This window comes from Rhineura floridana, chromosome 11, assembly GCF_030035675.1.
Source record: "Rhineura floridana isolate rRhiFlo1 chromosome 11, rRhiFlo1.hap2, whole genome shotgun sequence".
NCBI lineage: Eukaryota > Metazoa > Chordata > Lepidosauria > Squamata > Rhineuridae > Rhineura > Rhineura floridana.
Window position 1 is genome coordinate 19,633,406 of NC_084490.1, and position 14,627 is coordinate 19,648,032.

Below are 14,627 nucleotides of genomic sequence, written 5' to 3' on the forward strand. Positions count from 1 at the left end.
CCCGAGTCTCATTGACAGAAAAAACACACACATACTGTTGCATCATAGAATAATTTTTCAGTATGGATACAAGTGAATTATGGTTGCTAGGATCCACATTTAAGAGAGAGCTCTTCTCTCTTTAGTTGTTGTGGAGAAGGGAAAATTCCAGCAAGTTGCAGATTCTCCAGTTGCTTCTTCCATGCTGATGGTGAGAGAAAAGGTTTGGGTAGTAAAATACTCAATTTTATGAAACTCTCAAAGGCGGAGGAGCCCCTTCAGGGTCTGGTTCTTGGTCCTGCAGGTGAGCCCCCCAACTTCAGAGTTGGCTACACCCTGTGCCCCATTTGCCAGGACTACAGGAAGCCAATCAGAATCTAGACCACAAGGATCCAAAAGGTAGTTTTTGACAACTGATTGGGCAATGCCAATTATTTCTCCAAGGGACAAAGGCAGCTGAGCAGCAGAAGGCAATGACTATGATTCCAGAAGTCTTCTTGGAAAGAAATGTTTCCATTCAAGGGGAATTATTTCCCCAGCTCTGAAATACAGGATATTTTTTCATACAACTCCCCCATGTCCAATGGCTACACCTATTCATGTAGTTAGTGTAGTTTGGACTGTTACTGCGCAAAACCATTGGCTACTGCCAATAATGATGTCACTGATTAGAGATACCCTCTTCTGCTATCCTTTTGGAATGGCCAGTAGCCCTGAGGGAAGAAGCCCACAGGCCGCAGGCCAAGTGACCCTTATGGAAGTAGTGCAAACGAAATGCTCTAATTACATAGGCTTCTATAATTCAAGTTATTTTCCTTTCCCTTACTGTAGTTAAGTAAATGTTTAGCATGCTCCAGTACTAGGAATCCATTTCCAAAGTCCTTTTAAATACTCTCCTCCATTAGCTATTAACACCAGGCATAAAAGTGTTACGTACATACTAAAGAAAGAGCTTTTTGGAGGAGGGGAAGTACACAAAAATATGGAAATTGCGCCCTCTAGACGTTGAATCTCTAAAGGCACCTCTTTCCAATAGCATCAACTCCAAATCAGCGCAAGGCACGCAAAACAATCCCTTTTTGGCGACACCTGTTAGGATTAGATCACACTGTTCAACAAAGTCCATCTGATGCTGGAAGCCAATTTCTTTCACAGTATCAGGATCCTTGCAAAAACAAAGTGGCTGCTGGCTGATAGGACAAACTCAGCAAGAGGTTTTGCCACCAGCTATCAAAGAGAGGGGCAAAAGACAAACATTTAGATATTTAAGGGCCATAAAGCAGAGATACAAGGACATGAACCTGCGTTTAGCCCAGGGTCCATCTACATAAGAAGCTGCATCATCTGTCTAGACCAGGATTGCCTACTCTGACTGACAGTGGCTCTCCAGTATAGGTCTTTCATGTCATCTGCTACCTGACTTTAAAAAACAACAGCTGGAAATGCCAGGATTGAACTTGAGCGCTTCTACACGCAAAGCATCTGTTCTTCCCACTGTGCTAAGTTGTGGAATTCCCTCCCTACAGAGGTGCGTCTGGCACCTTTGCTGTATTGTTTTTGGTGAATGGTAAAGATGCCTTTGGCACTTGACATGTATGTCTTTAGGACCCACCCTATTCCTGTGAATGTAATGCATTTTTAATTGTTTTTAATACTGTATTTTAAATTTCTGTAACCCCCCTTGGGACCTACTGGTGAAGAGTGAATACTACTGCTACTACTACTACTCTCTCAGGCAGGAGTCTTTCCTAGCCCCACTACCTAAAATTCTTTTAAATGACAGAAACCAAGGATTTAACCCAGGGCTTTCCACATGTGAAGTGCATGCTTTACCCTTGTGTTACAACCTTCCGTGGAGATTTCTTCAAGGCTGCATTGTATCTTGTAAACTAGAACATCCGTTCATCTATATTACACAGATAGAGATAGTAGAATTCTGGACTGTACCACTTCAGACTGCAGGTGGGGGAGGGTCATATTTTAACAATCCCCCTGCGTTAAAAAAAAGCTCACACTTTACACATACAATCTCTTTTTTTCTGTGGTGCTAGCTTAGGCTGTGTGCACACCATACATTTTAAATCACATTGTTTCCCCCAAATAATCTTGGGAACTGTAGCTTACCCCTCACAGAGCTACAACTCCCAACACACTTAACAACCTACAACTCCCAAGATCCTTGGGAAGGAAATATATATGAATTAAAATACTGTATTCCTCTAGCATCTGCAACTTTGAGGGCATAGTCTAAAATTCTGACACCTCATTCTGTGCAACCTTAAACATTGCTAACACCTCCAAGAACTGTGCAGCAAATGGGCACACCCGAGGCAGAAGTTCTAGAAGTCAACCTCCCCCCTCCTCTCAAAAGGGGAAGGACCTGGGGCATACTAGAGGTATACTAGTGGGCAAAATTTGCACAAGTCATCACCCAGGTCTTACTAGCAACGTGTACTCCAAAATGTTAAAAAAAGCCCCAGAAAACTGAATTTCCAAACCTGCATAAGCTATGCAAATTATACAAGTGTGCATATATTTGATTACGCTTGGCATAATTTAGCCTCAGATAGTTATGTGGGAAAGGTAAGGGCCCTATCTTGCTCTTCACATGGGGGATTGTTTAAGGAAACAGAAAGCCTCCTTATACCAGGTCAGACTACTGATCCATTTAGCCTAGTATTATCTACTCTGACTGGCAGTGGCTTTCCAGGTCTTGAGCGGAGGCTTTTCCTGTCACCTGTCATATGATCTGGGAAGGGATATACCTCAGCAGAAAAGCATCTACTTTGCATGCAAAAGGTCCCAGGTTGAATGGTGAGCATCTTCAGGTAGGGCTGAGAGAGGCTCCGTGCCTGAAACCTGGAGATCCACTGCTAGTCAGTGTAATGAGCTAGATGGACTAATCGTATGACTTGGTATAAGGCACCTTCCCATGTTCCTTCTAGCTGGAAATGATGAGGACTGAACATGGGGCCTTCTTCATTTAAAGCACATTTTCTACCACTGTGCTATGGTTCCTCCGCTTTCCAGTTAAAAATAAATGCTTCCCACCCAGATCCCTTTAAATAAGGCAGGCTAACATTTATAAGAGTGGTCGCCAACCAGTGGGCACATTTGAAATTATGGTAAATTATGTGGGGACCTGGTGTAACACAAAATGACTGTCACATCTACTACAGCAGAAAATGACACAGGGCCACAAAAAGGTGTGGGCATGCTTCCTGCATCAATGGGGAAAAGGCACCTACATTAGCCACTGACACACTCATTAACAGAAATAAGCTCTTTGCACCTCTCCTCTGTTCAGAACAGATGGGAGGGTGGGTGTTCCGTGCTGAGATCCAGTGCAATGTGGGTGTGTTTAAGATGTCCTATGTAGAAGAGGCCAAGCCAGTGGAAACAGGAACTGAGCAGGAAGAGCAATCAGTCTCTTGTGATTTTTTGAGGTGATATTTACTGAGCAGGCACAATAGGATGTAATAGCAGCCACCCTGGTGCCCCATAGGTGCCATGTTGGTGACCTCTGACACAAGCCTCTAGATGATTTGGAAATTGTTTCTGAGAGATGGGATACCAATCTCCAATGACCTAGAAAAGCATAAAATAAGACTAGAGGATGCTAGGCTAGGTGGGCCGATAGATCTGCTCAGAGGACACAAGGCCAGGCTGAACAAGTGACATACACCTGAGGCCAACTGCACAAGGCACCAAGAAGTCCCCTTGCCTGGGAATTTGAGTCTGATCCCAGGTACTACCTCTAAGAACCTCAGGCTGTTCCTGTAGCCTCGTTTCAAGCTTAGTTTCCACAGCTGGACCTTGTGTTCCTTCCACACCATTGCCTCCAGCTTATCCAACTGCAAACCTGAAGGAAACTGACCCAGAGTGCACCACAGGAGAGGAATTACATTTGCACTACCTGGAAGATATAAGGAAGCCTCAATGATGAAAAAGCTTTTTAGTACTGTTTGGAATGGGATCATATCCACACCATAAATGTAAAGCACTCTTCTACCACTTTAACAGGCATGGCTTCCCTTGAAGGATCCTGGAAAGTAAAGTTTGTTAAGGGTAGTGAGAATTGTAGCTCTTTTGAGGGGTAAAATACTGATGGACCAATGTTGTGATTTGTTATAAGGCAGCTTCTTTCTGATTACCTTTGGCAACCAGTATGCCAAACAGGACAGGTCTCAGAACCCTTAATACATAGTCACGTAAAAGGAGCAATTTAGCAGGTGCTGGCTGACACATCTGCCAAATTCCTCTTGAGTACTACTACAAACTGTTGAAGGCACAGGCCCCCTGACCTTTATTACATTTATTTCCTCAATTCCCAGTTCCCATTGCAACTGACTGGTCACCTAGCTCTAGCAAGAAAGCCAAGCTTCCAAGCTCTTTGAGCCTCCAGTCAGAAATTAAACTGAGGCAGGCTTCTTCAGAAAGAGGATATGAGAAAGCTGGCTGATTTCCTTCTTGCTGCACACCTATTAAGGGAACACAACCAGGAAAAAAATGTGACCAGCCTGATCTACACATGCAATAGAATATGATGATATGAGTCTGCTGAATGAATAGAACAGACTGTACGACTTCACATTGCAAGTGAATGATCACATTTCCCTACATTAAAATTTTCCCACAGTGAGAAATTCAGCATAGCAGGAAAGTCTGAGATAGAACGCACATAGACACTTTCTGTGCTATTTGGTGGGAGGTGGTTTAAAAAGAAACAAAAAAGAGGGAGAGTATTCAAAAGTAGATTTTCCCTCTTGTACACAACCAGCAATCTGAAATGGTGCAGTCTGTTCTACTAACTCATTCCCTTTAATGTGTAGTAGCAGGTCACACCCTCCTCAGATAATCCAGTTTTCTCTTCTTACCTTCACTGTCTCTGCCCCCATCCTCTCCTCTCCCATTCTAGGGCAAAATGTACATGTCTGAGACCACTGTTCTTCAACTTTTAATCCCTAGATGCTGTTGAACTACAACTTCCATCAGCCCCAGACAGCATGGTCAATGGTCAGGGATGATGGGAGTTGTAGTCCATCAACTTCTAGTGACCCAAGGTTGAAGAACACTGTTCTAGACCAAGGGTTCCTAAACTGTGGTCCACGAGCTTCATTCAGGTGGTCCACAGCATGTCTGCATTAAATACGTTTATTTTTAATTGTATTTTTATTGCTTCTTTTGTTTCTTATATTGCATTTTCTTGTATTGCAATTTGAATTCTATGGAATGCAAATAGTAATAAAATACAATGTAAGAAATAAAAAAGCAATAAAAACACAATTAAAAATAATACAGAATCTAGCACAGGGCATTACAGTTGCTACAACAGGCAGAAAAATTATTAACTGGTCTGCCAAGGCCATCACAATTTTCAAGCAATCTGTGTGTGGGGGGGAAGTTTGGGAACCATTGTTCTAGATATAATCTTTATCCACTCTCACATACCAGGGCCCACACCAAAGAACATATTAAAATTACTTAGCCGGCTTCTCCCTGTGTCTTACTTTTTCTTGCGGAAGAAGATTCCCTTGGCCACTCGTAGGCAAGTTCCAACTCATCTGAGGTGAAATTGTAGGGATTACAAAGAGCCCAGAGTGGAAGTTTCTTGCATTGGTGCATGGCCGGAGGCTGCGCTGGGGGGCAGGCTGGGGTAGAGGCAACAAACCCTGTGAATACAAAACATTAAGAAGTCAAGAACGACCACCATGCAAAAGCTTCCACCATGTGCTACCTTGTCAGAGAACCTAGAAGTTCCTATTCCTGTTCTCCTTCCCACCAAGTGCTCTAAATCACTGGGACTCATACCTGTCCCCAGAAGCCCTCATTCATTCCCCCAACATACACTCCATTTGCTCTCAAGCTGGCCACACCACACTCTGCTCTACCCAGGTCTAACCTATTAACCTCATCTCTCTAGCAAATCCAGTCACTGAATTTCCTCTCTACTTTTGCCACTAGGTCCCGCTTCTGTCCCCAGAGAACCCGGAAGTCTGACAACTCATGAAAAAGCAGGAAACTCACCTAAAGTACATTAAAAACCACACTGCTTGTCTGCAGCATTATTTAATCCAGAAGTGCTACCATAGTTTGGTTCCATACCTAAGACTGGAAATCCCTATTTTCACAATAAATATGCATTGAGTTGGATTCAAAGGTGCTCTTCCACCAGCAGAAAGCCTCTTCCAGTCATAGAAGGGCCATTTCTTATTTAGCAGAGGACCTTGCATGAGGAAAGCCAAACCCAAATCCAGGAGTTCCTCCATTTGCACATGCTCTTGGCTTGCGTAAGGCTTTGCACGCAACCTTACTTTCACAAGGCATTTTTATAGCCATTCACAGTTTTCTTATACCAAAATACAACCCCAACATATATAATGGCACTACACTGGGAGAATATGTCTACTAACTCTGGCACAAGAGTTCACAGAACAGCACAAATTTTCTCCTTCTGTTCATTTTTTTTTAATCCAAGTCATCAAAAGGATGAGAAAAGGACACACATGATAGGCTAGCTCAAGCCCTAGGCCACTTTCACACCATACATTGATTCCACTCTATTACTCCACTTCAAACAGCCATGGTTTCCCCCAAAGTATCCTGCGAAGCGTAGTTTGTGAAGAATGCTGAGAGTTATGAGGCCCCTAGTCCCCTGACAGAGCTACAATTCCCAGAGTCCTCTGGGAAGAGGGACTTACTGTTAAACTACTCTGACAATTGTAGCTCTGTGAGGAGAATACAAATATCCTAACAGCTCTCAGCACCCTTCCAAGCAGACAAGGTGGTCGCTGCCCCAATTCCTGCCCCTCTTCCTCGCCGCTCCTCACACTGACATGCGTCCAACAAAGCATCTCTTTCCGTTACTCCCCCCCACTTCTCTCAGGGCTTGGGTATGAACCCAAATCCCCCGCCAGCCACAGAGACAAGGAGGAACGGACGTCACCGATAACCATAGAGAGGTTCCTCCCGACAGAGCATCACGGGTCTTGCCCAGGCTATCGTTGCCTATAAACGAGGCCGGGTGTGCATCCAAATAAATCTTCCCCTCCCACCGCATTCTACTGACACGTCTGGACTTTGTTGTTATTTATTTAAACCATAGAAGTAAAAGCGAGGGAAGGAACTTAATGGGGGGGAAGGGGGGGGAAGGAAGGCTATAGCGACTGGAAGTGGCTGGTTAAGTTGACGGAAATGAAATGAATTTAATGGAGAGTTTAGTGGGTGGAGAAAGAGGAGTATCTGAAAGTGACATGCACCCCCCCCAACAAAAAGCATAGGAGCAAAAAGCCTACACGGGAGGAGCGCAGCGAAGCGGACACAGTTTTTCCTTAACTTTTCACATTTTCAGCGGGTTGGTTTAATTCGGATTCAAAGGGAAAAGCAGCAACACATCTTCTCTTTGCCTGCAATGTCATGTAAATTCTACGAATTAAACGGGCATGCAAGTAGCACCAATCTCACATTAAATTGCCATGCAAACCAGCCCAAACAGTTTCTTCCAAGTTATGCCAGCCATTGCAATCCCAATATGCATATTTTATATCTCAGGGAATGGAGGCTCCTGGGAAGTGCAGTTGTCACTCTCTAAGGGCCTGATCAGATGCCGGTATAATGTGGATCTGGTGCTTTTTGCAGATCCTTTAAATTTGGACCGTTTACATGACGTTTTTGCCAACGCGAGTGCATTCAGCTGCTATTGCCTTTAAATCCGGATTGAATAATTGTGCTGAAAACCCAAATTTGCTTTGAAAATCCACACCCACTTCAGTGCGCACCTACCGTGTATTAGCTTTTCTTCGCTGTTTTTTAGATCCTCCCTTACTCCGCCCCTTGCACTGCCTATGGGCGTCATTTTGTTTCCTGCTGCTGACAAACAAACTTCTGGTCGCTCTAGCCTTCCTTTCCCCCCCCGGCAAGTTCCCTCCCTCAGTCCTTTAAACCAGCTATGCGCTCTGTTTACTCGCTATTTCACTTTATGAGCCGGGCATGGGCAGCAAAGGAAGAGAAGGGGTGCTGCGCTGCCCCTGCGCAGTTAGTGGGGAAGAGACCAGGCAGGTATTTAGGGCTGGTGCTCGGGGCGCGGGTGGGCGAGCCGCCCCTCCTCCCCTTCCGCTCCCTTCCCTTCCAGGTGGTGGTGGTGGTAGCAGCGAGAGGGAAGCAGTCTTGCTGGCCAGACAGCAGGACTTGCTGCGGGATGTGCCAGGGTGGCTGTGCTTGGTTTTCTGGAGAGGGAGGTTGACCTGACCCCCCAATCTAACACTTTCCAGCTGGGACGCTGCCGTCTCATTCACAAAGAGGTTGTGTGCGCACACACACACAAACACAAAAATATAAACACTATAAACATTTCATTATTATGCCTCAAACAACCAGGATGTCTGGGTCTACACTTTTAAAATTTTTGCTCCAAATAAGTGGTTTTGGCCTTGTGACAAACAACACATACATGTCTATCAACTATCGAGAAAGTTTCAGATGGTAATAGAAAAATGCCACCAGCTAATCATGCATTCACTTTCACATGAGGTGGAGCATCTCCTTTGCATGTTGAAGGTCCCAGGTACAATCTCCCGGCAGAACTGGGAAAGACCTTTACTTGAAACCCTGTTGAGCTGCTGCCAGTCACTGCAGACAATACTAAGCTAGATGGACCAATGGTCTCAGTATAAGGCAGCTTCCTATATTCCATAAGACCAGCCTGTTTCTTGTAGCATTTGAAGGGGTGTTTGTGCAGGCTGTTAAAATGCACCCTGTGCTGACTGATGAATAATTGACTAATGAATTCTGACAGCCTTCTGACAATGCTGGCAAAGTGTGATGGCTTCCACACAACCAGTGTGAGAAATGTGCCACCTCTGAATTTGGAATCTGGAAGTATTTATTGCAGGGAACTGGGCAAACTATAATGAGATTACCCCTTCCTCCAAAGCTGCTAATGTTTTTCTAATATGCATTGGGCCAAGAGAGTCAGTGATTTCTGCATAGCATAGGGCTCTTGTGGAAATGTATTAGAAGCACAGAAAATACCCAAAGGAACAATCTGTCACACTAGCCCTGGCTAGGGAGCAGTATATAACCTCATAAATAATAGTGCTATGGCTGTAAGTCCCACTGAGTTCAATTACTCCCAGTTAAGTGAGTATAGGATTGCAGCCTAAATCAGTTTAAGTTAGCACCAGCTGAATGGAGCTTAAATTCAATAGTCAAAGTACAACAGGCAACACATAACCTGTATAATGTTCCCGTTGAACATGAAAGCAGCACTGGCATGGTGGAAGTGACATCACATTTTAATGATGGTGGTTCTTCACTTGCATGTATGCCATTGCTTTCACTTTCTCCTTGAGTAAGAGATAACCTGAGGCTTTATATTCAAGGAGAACTTGCCTATGAGGAAATATGCACAAGACTACAAGCCAGGCAATTATAAGCCTTGTGACATACTGTAGCACAGGTATGGGAAACCAGATGTTGCTGAACTACAACTCCTATCAGCCCCAGAAAAGCATTGCCAATGGCCAGGGATTATGTGAGTTGTAGATAGTTCAGCAACATTTCAATGACCAAAGGTTCCCCACACCTGCTTTAGCATATGCAACAGGGATGAGGAACTTGTGACCTTCCAGATGTTTTTGGGCTCCAACTGTCATCATCCATAGCCAGCATGGCCATTGGTCAGGGATTATGGGAGCTGGAATCCAACAACAGCTAGGAGGCCACTGGCTACCCATCCCTGATCTTTACACAAACAAGCCAGCAAGAAATTTTCCTGTTTTTATTTAATGTGGATTATTTGATTGCTGCAAATTGCAATTTGTTATCTAAAGCTCAATAATTTATATTGCATACATTGTTTTGTGGTGCTGGTCATATGCTAAGTGAACTGCAAAATTCTGAAGAATCCAAAGCCAGAAGAGGATGGCTCAGAGCCCTTCTTTGCAGAGGTTTGCTCCCTAGAGAACCAGCAATCCTGTGACAATGGGTAGGTGCACTCTGGGAAATTGGTAAGCAGAGAAGGGATTAATGATGCCATTCTTGTGAACAAACACTCCACATTATGTACGCCTACTCTCTCTCTCTCTCCACTAGAAAGCTTGTTTTTCTTTCCCTACAACCTCTAGTTCTGTATAGACTGTAGTCAAACACTATGAAGTCACAGCTGCTTCCAGTACGTCTAGGAGCATGCCATGGCAACAATGGTTTCTGTAGAGATAAATAGAGTATTGGTGTAGAGGTTTAGGAGTCCAACCAAAAGAACAAAATAAACTATACAGAGTAACAAAAGAACAGGAAGATTTATTTTTAGACAGTGTTTATAAAAATATATAGACTTCAGGTCCCAAAGATGACCATGCCATTTATTTTTAATCCGTGTGTGTGATTATATAAGATCCTGGCTAGATACTTTCTATCTACATCTCTAAGCAAAGATACTGGAGATCTAAGGGACCTCCATTCTCATCCCACTGAACATGGAGACATCGCTTCATCTTGCTAGAGCACAGTTCCTTTCCAGATAATTAAAATCTAGACTTTCTCCCCATTTTATTTGTATCAACTCTCCCTTAAAGGGAAACAAACTCATACAGCAGATGAAGCTGCCTCTTATGAACCTATTACTTATATTTCTCAGTGTATACAAGCCAAATTTCAAGGTTTTGACTCAGAGGAATCTTAGGAACTGTAGTTCATGGAAGCACTTTTAGGACATACCTCCAACAGAAGCTTAGCAAAAGGAGTTGGCACCTGTGACTCTCCAGATGCTGTTGGACTCCACCTCATATTATCCATGACCATTGGCCATGCTGACTACAGCTGAGAGGAGTTGGAGTTCAACAAGAAGGTCCCAGGTTCCCTACTCTTGCCCTAATCCTTTCATGCCCCTAGGTTTACTTAGCAGGAACAACCAGCAATGTTGGGCTTTGTAGTTGTGCAGTAGGGTTGCCAGGTCCATGGCCTGAGACTGATCCTGTATCTTTAGTTTAGGAGAAGAGAATGTCAGCCAAGTGCAGGTTTTCTTGCAACTCTGTAATGGGAAAAACCACAAGGTGGAATTCTCCCTTCCCCCTGCACAACTTTTAAAGATACAGAAGACCTCCTGGAGGCTGGGCCTGGCAACCGAGAGGTCTTCTGTATCTTTAAAAGTTGTGCAGGGAGAAGGGAGAATTCCACCTTGTGGTTTTTCTCATTACATTGTTGCAAGAACACCTGCTCTTGGCTGACTTTCTCTTCTCCTAAAAATACAGGATCAGTCTCAGGCCATGAACCTGGCAACCCAATTGTGCAGCAATGCCATGTTCAGTTTGATTACTCTCTGGTCGATTTTAAGAATGAGGCCTTTTCTCTACAGAGCATCAGCTTCACTCCAGATGTGTCATGGCTCAGGAGGCATCTCAACAAGATACAAGATTGTTCATTCTCCTCTTTTGCGTGGCAGTTAGACCCTCTACCCACACCCCTTAGACCCACCCTTCTACCCATTTATTTTTTTAAACCAGCCCCACTTCTCCTGAAAGAGACACTGAAAGTGAAAACAAACATTGCCAGATGTAGGTCAGAAAACAGAGCACTGTTAATTACTACAATATGAGCCACCTAACTACTGCAGTCAGGTCTCTCTGCTGTTTCCCAGATTGAGATCATTTGCACTCCTCTCCACCCCAGTGTTGGTTTGTAGTCCTGTTGGATTGCTCCATCTTCAGGCCTATCCTATCATGGCTTCATACAATTCTACATAGATAGTATTTAGGCCTCTTTGTTGATACTGATGTTTAAGCTTTTGATTAGAGACCGATTTCCTAAAGTTGCCTTCTTCTCTGGGCTTTCCAGAACTGTTTCTCCTCTGGTTAGGCTCAGGGGAGGTGAATTTGGCCATCCAATGGCTGTGCACAGCTGTGAGCTGGGAGATAACAAAACATATTCTATTATGTTGGGAGTCACAGAGAGTGAGAGCTAAGGGCAAGTGTTAGGAAGAGGATAATGCTTTCACATAATTTTGTTTTCTGGCAGAATTGCAGACAGAATCCATTTTTGAGGGGATCCCTCTCAGATTTCAAGAAAGATTAAGGGCTTATCCACATAGGAGCATTTCTTTGTAGCAAATACACTGATTTTACCATCGTAATAGATTTGCACCATCCACGCTCAATAGTTGCTGCAAATCTGTTTTTCATTCACACAAGTAGGCATTCCTCTGGGAAGGATTAGTGTCACAGTTTCCTTGTGGCCCCGCCCTATAATTTTACATTTTCACTCCCACCGGTTGCTCAATTACTGGGCATGTGCAAATATTTTTGTCCTGCACAGTATTTTCACTCCCTCCTGCCCCCCCAGCTTCCTGAAGTTTGGCAGTTGAAAAGAAATGGGGTCATCTGCCCCTCCTCCTCTTCCCAGCTCACCATCACAGCTTTTTCAGTCATGCAAGCCACCCTCCCTCCCCTCTTTCCACTATTCTCTTAGGAATGTATTTTGTGAGTAGATGAGAAGTAGGGTCACCAGCCACCACCTCTTTTTCTTGCTGTGTCATAGGGATGTAATCCTCTCCTTTTTTACGTTTAGTTTTTAAGTGTGGCCCCCTGGTGGTCATTAATGAACCAGTTCCTTTTCCCTTCACTATCTTATTTTATGATCTCCATATTTTTTTTTGCTTTGTGGAGAATTATAAACATTATAATCAATATTTATTAATGTCTCCACTGGTATCAATGTTTATTCTCAACTCTGTAATGACAGAAAACACATTGATAAAAGTATTGGTCACATTATCAATGATTTCAATGCGAATTAAAAAAGGAATTGGGTGAAAAAATCAGAAACCAGGCACAGGGAGATGTTACTTCAAAAGTTTTTCTGCAAAAATAGAGAATATGAGAATGATAAAATCCGATGGCAATTCCAATTAGATTACTGTGGAAATGGAGCCCATCACTAGTCTGTTACAAGGAGTGAAGGAAGTTTACTCAGGGAGGGAAAAAAGAAGGGAGGGCTGCAGCACACTGTGAAGGGGGGAGGACAAAGCAGTTGGATGTTGCTGGATAAACCACCAGAAACAAAATGGAATTCATGGGAGAGTTAGTGGGCGGAGAAAGGGTAGTAGCAGAAAGTGATAATTCACTCACCCACTAAAAAGCATTGAAGCACACTGTCTGCAAAGATATATGGAGCAGAGTAGAGCCATATTGTTCTAAACTTTTCTTATTATCATTAGATTGGGTTAGTACAAATTTACAGGGGGAAAACTGTGTGATAACTTTGGTTCGCTAGTAACGTCATGTGAATGATGTGAATTAAAAGGAGATATAGGGTGACCAAACACACAGTAACCCACTGTGTAGATGAGCCCAGTATCTGAGCGATCCTTGGTCCACTTGCTACAGAGTGGTTCCAGATCCAACAGTCTTTATTACCAGTGGTCCTTCACAACAGCACCCCCTGCTGGTTTCCTCTCATCACAGTTGGCCACATTCTTTCCTGTCTTGCTTTTGTGGAAGTGCCACTCTGTGGCCTATTCCTCAGAGCTAGGGAGAAAACTACAAATCCTCCACTGTGGCTCTATTAAACACCATCAGCTTACCAAAGCAAGGCATGGGCTACTTTGCTTACTCTTCATTCAGTTTGAACAGCTTGCTTGCATAAACACAGGCAAATAGAGTATTGGAATGTTCTGGAATAATGGGTGGGATGGGAAAGGTTTGCCTCATCTTTGTGGTAGACAGAAGCCTGTTGGAGTGGCCTTTAGTTTAAGAGTAATCTAAATAGCCACATCTTTTAAAATATAATTCTCTCCCTACAAGAATCCTGGAATTGTAGGTTTTGTGAGGTGTGCCAATAGTGTTTTTTTTGGGGGGAGAGGTCAAGATCACTAGTCTTTTAAACAGAATTCCTTCATTTGATCCAATGATGGTTAAGCCATCCTGTTATGTAGTAAGGTTGTGTGTTAAGGCAGCACAGCCATTTCTTAGGTCACATCCCCATTTTCCAAATATCCAACAGGCAATTGTCTACAGTAGGGCCCCGCTCATACAGCGGGTTATGTTCCGGACCCCCGCTGTAAAGTGAAAACCGCTGTAAAGTGAATCCCATTGACTTACATTGACCAAAATGGTGCCTGGCAGCAAAAAACCGCTGTAAAAGCGGAACAAGCGCTGTAAAGCGGGGCCTTTCTACAATTCACAACCGCTGTATTAGCGGAACGCTGTAAAGCAAAGTGCTGTAAAGTGGGGCCCTACTGTACATTGGTGCAATACACCATTATTTTGCATTAAAAAGTACAGAACACACATTTTCCTTCCTCTCACTTGTGCCACCTTAATTTCAACCAATCATTAAGTAATCCTATCCACCAGTGTTCACTAACTAGAAATTTTTACCCATCCCCTCGAACACCTCCCAGTAAAGGCAAACTGGGCTAACAGACCCCACATGAGAAGGCAGTAATTGTTAATGGGATGCAGGTGTCCCTTCTCTGATTCTCCCCCTTGCTCTCTAAGAACATAAGAACATAAGAAGAACCTGCTGGATCAGGCCAGTGGCCCATCTAGTCTAGTATCCTGTTCTCACAGTGGCCACCCAGGTGCCTGGGGGAAGCCCGCAAGTAGGACTTGAGTACAACAACACTTTCCCCTCCTGAGGCTTCCGGCAACTGG